This window comes from Herpailurus yagouaroundi, unplaced genomic scaffold (genome assembly GCF_014898765.1).
Source record: "Herpailurus yagouaroundi ecotype Mexico unplaced genomic scaffold, PumYag 196, whole genome shotgun sequence".
In the NCBI taxonomy this organism is placed as follows: Eukaryota; Metazoa; Chordata; class Mammalia; order Carnivora; family Felidae; genus Herpailurus; species Herpailurus yagouaroundi.
Genome location: NW_024412427.1, coordinates 15,054,681 through 15,059,848, shown reverse-complemented (window position 1 = coordinate 15,059,848; position 5,168 = coordinate 15,054,681). Strand labels below are relative to the sequence as shown.

At 56.1% G+C, this 5,168-nt stretch overlaps 1 long non-coding RNA gene across 1 annotated transcript in view; it reads left to right on the top strand.

Moving 5' to 3' along the window:
* Positions 1 to 2,688, top strand: part of LOC121012377 (uncharacterized) — a 13,610-nt gene extending 10,922 nt beyond the window's left edge. Inside the window, exons 2-3 of the long non-coding RNA XR_005782074.1 lie at positions 491 to 492; positions 2,678 to 2,688. This is a non-coding gene — a long non-coding RNA (uncharacterized LOC121012377). The remainder of the gene's footprint in view (positions 1 to 490; positions 493 to 2,677) is intronic.
* Positions 2,689 to 5,168: the final 2,480 nt, after the last annotated feature.

Genomic DNA, 5,168 nt, shown 5'->3' with positions numbered 1-5,168 from the left:
TGGGCGGTGGCAGCGCCCCCGAGGGGGCGGCCTCGCGCCTGCCGAACCCGGGACGGTGTGAGCCGGCGGTTTCGCGCTTCCCGAACAGCCCTGTGCCCACTGCACAGATGGGGAAACTGAGGTTTGGGGAGGCGAAGTCGCCGGCGCAAGGTCACATGCTCCGGAACGGGCAGAGCCCTGGCCCGGGACCATCAAAGGATTTGTACCATTTCTGTGTCCCGGGTGACACCCAGCCTCCCCTTCCGGCCCTCCCTTGGATGGAGATAAGAAGGGCGAGGTAATTTCCAGTCCGCGGAGGGGCCTCTTCCAAAGTCGGGATTCGTCCTGGTTCCCAAGGCACGGCTTTGACTTCAGCCTGGCCTTGGATGAGCTAGATCCGCTCATCTTACTTTTGAGCCACTTTGAAATCCAAGCCTCGGTAGCCACGACGGCCTGGGCTGCCTGAACGTGTAATTTCGCCCCTCAGCCCCTGCCCCCCCAACCCGTCTAGGAGTAGAGGTTTTCTCATCCCCATTTGAAAGTTAAGGAAACTGAGGCCCAGTTAGGGTAACGAACAGCAATGAAAACCAAAGGAGATTGTAGACCTTCAGCCAGAATTCAGACTTCAGAGTCTGGTGCCTTGAGACCATCTTTTAACTCCATGCCCTTACAAGGTCCTCCTGGGTTGTATTGGGGAGGGGGGTGGAGGCTAAGCAGGCGGAGACTCTGTGGCTGTGGGCTGGAGGGGGGGTGGTGATTGGTGTAGCTGCACTGTAGATACGAATAACCTTCCCTCCCCGTCCTTCTTCCCCTTTCTCCTCCTTCCCACCCTTTCCTCTGTTCCTCCTCCCCCTTCCTCTGTTTCTTCTCCTTCCCTCCCTTCTCTTTTTTCTCCTCCTCCTCCTGGGTAGTAGGCTGTAGGCAGTTGTGACCAAGCTGCTCAGGCATAAGCTTTACCCTTCCCTCCCAGATTATGGGGGGAGCCCTCTGTTAAGGGAAATGCTTTTCACTGGGAAGGAGAAGGAGGCACCCAACATCCCCTTTCCCAGGCGTTTTGACTTATTTGGCTGTTTTGTGTCTCTGGCCCTTCTCCGTGGGCAGAAATGGGGGCAGGGGTGGAGGGAGTCAAGAACTAGAACCTTTTAAAAGGCTCCCAAAGGAAGAGGTATTGCAACCCATCTTCATAGGGAACTTTCTCGTGCCTGTGAAACGAAGCTGGAAAGTGGTTCTGACGTTTTTAAATGGCCGTTTTTGTAGGCCATGGTCAGCACCCGAGCCTGGGAGGTCTAATGGAGGAAAGCTTGTCAGTTTGGTTGCTGGTGATCGGTGGGATGAGAAGAGTAAGCGTTGCCTTTTGCAGTGCTGGGGTGAGTGGGCAGTTAATGCGGTTCCCACCGCCAACTTGGTGCGGACCCTGGGACTCGGAGAGGTAATGAGGTGACTGTCCCACCCCCATTTTATAAGTTAGCCATACTAGGATAACTGGCTCTATCTGTCTCACTCCTGAGTCTGTGCCCCTCAGCCTTGGCTTACCCGTCTTTTAGTGCTCATGGCGGGATTGGATCCACAGCATGTCGACAGAACCATGCCTCACTGTGCCTTTTGGTGAAATGTCCCCACACAGCACGTCTGGAGCCTTTCCTAAGAGAACAGATGGTCGTGGGACCCAGAACACCATCAGGGCTCCCAGTGCCTCTTCTCCAAGTCTGTGTTTTCCTTGAGGGTGGCACCCACCCACACATTCCCCGAACAGCCGCAGGACCCTGGCATGCATCAGGACAAAAGCTTTCTTTTTTATGTCATTTTTGATAAGCTCTACAAAGACGCCTCAGTGAGGAGCCAGCTCTGCCCCTTGCTCACAGAATAGGCTGTTCTTGGGCAGGCGGCTTTGCTCCTGTGGGTCTTTGCCACCAGCCTCCCAGGAAGAACCTGTTTGAGGCCTGTGGGGGCGTGAGAGGAATGGGTAGGCGCTTTGAGATTTCATCTGTAGCAGTGAAGGCTTCCAAGCCAGTGGGAGCAGAATTCATCCTGAGGGAACATAATGGGGGTGGGGAGAGTTACCATAAGGACCTGAGGGTCTTCCCAGGCAGGGAGCCCACTGCGGCTCAAGAAGGGAGAAGAAATTCTCATAGTACTCCTAGTTTTTCTCCCTGTTTTTCTCTACCTGGTTGCCCCAGTATTCCCTTGTCGGATTCGTTTTTCTTTGCTTCTCCCAAGTGGAGATGTTGGATGTTGGAAGGCCCCTGTGTGCCCCGCCCCTCCCACCCCATGCCCAGTGTCTCCGTGTCCTTTTGAATATCCAGCTTACATTGTTTGGCTGTGGGACTCCAATGATGATCGTTCCTAGGAGGGAAAAATCTGACTGGCCCAGGTTCAGGTCAGGCGAACACTCTTGATCCAGCCTGCTCTGGCCTGGTATCCCCTGCTGCTGACTGGGGGCAGGTCCAAAGAAAGAGCAGTGGAAGTAAGGTCTCAGCCAGCAGAGACATGCATAGCCCAGGCTGACTTTGACCACATGGACATCTTAAGTGCCGCTGGTGGCTGCCAGTCGTAGCCCTGACGCCACTCTCAAGGCTCCCTCTGGTGCCTTCTGCGGCCTCTGGCAGAGCACGGCCTGCACGCAGCTTCAAAGAAAGGCCTGCGTCACCTCTTTGTGGCGCCAGCTGTGTGCTGCCACCAGCCCAGCGCCTCCCAGTAGCATGACAGGCTCTGAGGTGGGAGGAAGGAGGTGGAAGGGTAACTTCCACCAAGTTTGTGCCTTGAGGACCAAGTGGCCTCTCACAGCTCCCTCCTTGCCTCCAGTAGCTTCGTCATCTGTGGTGTTGAGCCCGTCCTGACACATAGCCAGGCTTGTGTCCCTTTTACTCGTGTCAGCAGGCCACATGCCTGCCTTTTGTCAGGGCAACCTTAGGTGGATTGAAGGAATTCTGGTTTTATCCTCTTGAAAAGTAACTGACATCATGTCCTTGGGGTTGGGTTTAAGCTGTCAGCAGCCTGGCTTCCAAACGAGGAGGACCAAGGGTCCTTCAGCCCTGTCTCCTCAGAAGGTCCACTTAGAGGGCAGCTGAGGTGACCACTGTCCTGCAGCCCCCTCCCCAGCCCCTTGCTTTTCTTCAACCTCTGTCTCCCCTCCCCTCTCCTCTCTACTTCATTCCGTCCACCCCGCCCCCGCCAAGATCTCGGCTGATCGGATGTCTGGAGGAAGGCTCACCCCCAGCAGAGGCTCCTCCGACGGGCCCCCCCTCGGTGCTGACTTCAGTCAGAGAGGCTGTGACCGTTCGGGCAGGGCTGGAACAGGACCCCGTTTCCTTCCTACGGCAGGTGTTCACTGAGCAGCAGTGACAAGCCAGGCACTAGGGACGTGGCCAGTGGACTACATAGGCAGAGACCTGATGTGGTGGGGCTTCCTTGCGTGGCAAGGCCCAGGCAGGTGCGAATGTCAGGTGGTGAGAAGCACCGTGGAGAGGTGAAAGCAGAGTGCAGGCGTGGGCAGGGGGTCGCTGCTTTTGGCGAGAGCGGTTGCCAAAGGCCTCTGACAGAATGACACGCTAATATTTACCCACGGGAAGTTGAGGAGTGAGCAGTGTGGGTGTCGGGGCAAGAGTCTTGCCGGCAGAGAGCCCGAGGCTGGGGCGTGCTTGGTGTGGTGGGAGAACGGTAAGGAGACCCGTGTGGCTGTACCGGAGGGCATGAGGGGAAAGCGGTGGGAGGAGGGGGTGATGGGGGGGGGGGCCTTGCAGGTTGGGGACTCTCTCTCTGAGTGAGGTGGCAGCCCTAGGAGGGTTGTGAGCTGACCTGGATTCTAACAGGCCCGCCCCCTTCTGGCTCCTGCGTGGACGTTGAACTCTTTGAGGGCAGGGACAGAAACAGGGTTCCGGTTGTATCCTGGGTGTGTGGCGTGCCAGCCTGGGCTGGTGGGGAGAGGTGGTGCCAGGTGGACAATGATCCCCCAAGAGGAAGTGGGCCCTTGGCTAGGTTTCGGCTCTTGCCCCTGCCGGATAACATGTTATGAGAGCTCAGCCGAATTGTCCTACTTTTCTCAGCCTCCGTGGCCATCCGTAAAATGGGAATAAGAACACCTGCCAGGAGCAGTGACAGTGCTGCCGCTATTATACGCACTGTATGAAGGCTGCTCGTGTCCCAGGCACTGGGTGATGCGTTCCCCGCCCGCCCCCCCCCCCCCCCCCCGCCGCCCCGGCCCTTCCTCCCACCAGCACTGCCCGTGATGTCTCGAGTGGGAGAAAGGCAGAGCCCCGGTGTCAGCCCTCAGTTCCTGGAGTGGCCCAAACTCCCACGCAGGGCGGGGTTGGCCCTGAGACCTCAGCCTCTGTTCCTCTACAGATAGGGAAATGGGCACTTATAAGAGAGATGGGTCTGAGTGAGGATTCAGGTTAAAAAAGGCTAACCTCGGGGCCCCTGGGTGGCATAGTCGGTTAAGCGTCCGACTCTTGATCTCGGCTCAGGTCATGGTCTCATGGTTCCTGAGTTCAAGCCCCGCATCAGGCTCTGCAGTGATATTGCAGAGCCTGCTTGGGATTCTGTCTCTACTTCTCTCTGACCCTCCTTCACTTGTGCTCAGTCGTGCGCGCGCTCTCTCTCTCTCTCTCTCTCAGTCTCAAAGTAAATAAACTTATAAAAAAAAATTTTTTTTTTAGATAAAATAGGTCTAACCTTGCCTACAGGATAGAATAAATTGGCTAAGAAAGTTGTAGCTGAGTTGCTAAATGTGGGTACCGAGGGGGGTTGTTGGTGTTTGTTTTCCTTTCCTTGTGCCTTGAGGGGCACGAGCCGAGCAGAGTTGGGCCGTGGCAGCTTGGCTGCGTGAGCCGAGGTGTCGGTCCTTTTTTTTCCACGGAAGCGTAGCTGACACACGACGCTTTGTTGGTTTCAGGTGCACGACACGGGGATGCGACAAGTCCATGCGTACCCGGGGGTGTCCGTTCCTCTTCTCCTCGAGCTTCCTTAACATAATGGGGTTTTAACATTTTGGAAATAGACCTTGCTACGGAAGCATCATTTTCTTTCCTCTGGGATTGTGGTTACTAGAGTACAGAATCCTGCAGGTGCCGTTTTCTCCTTCCGCCGGTAAGAGTAGGAGGCTCGCCGGGCTCAAGTGAACCGAAGGCCCCATAGCATGCTTGTGTATGTGTATGTGTGACTCTTACTTGCGAAGTTTTCACACATAGAGA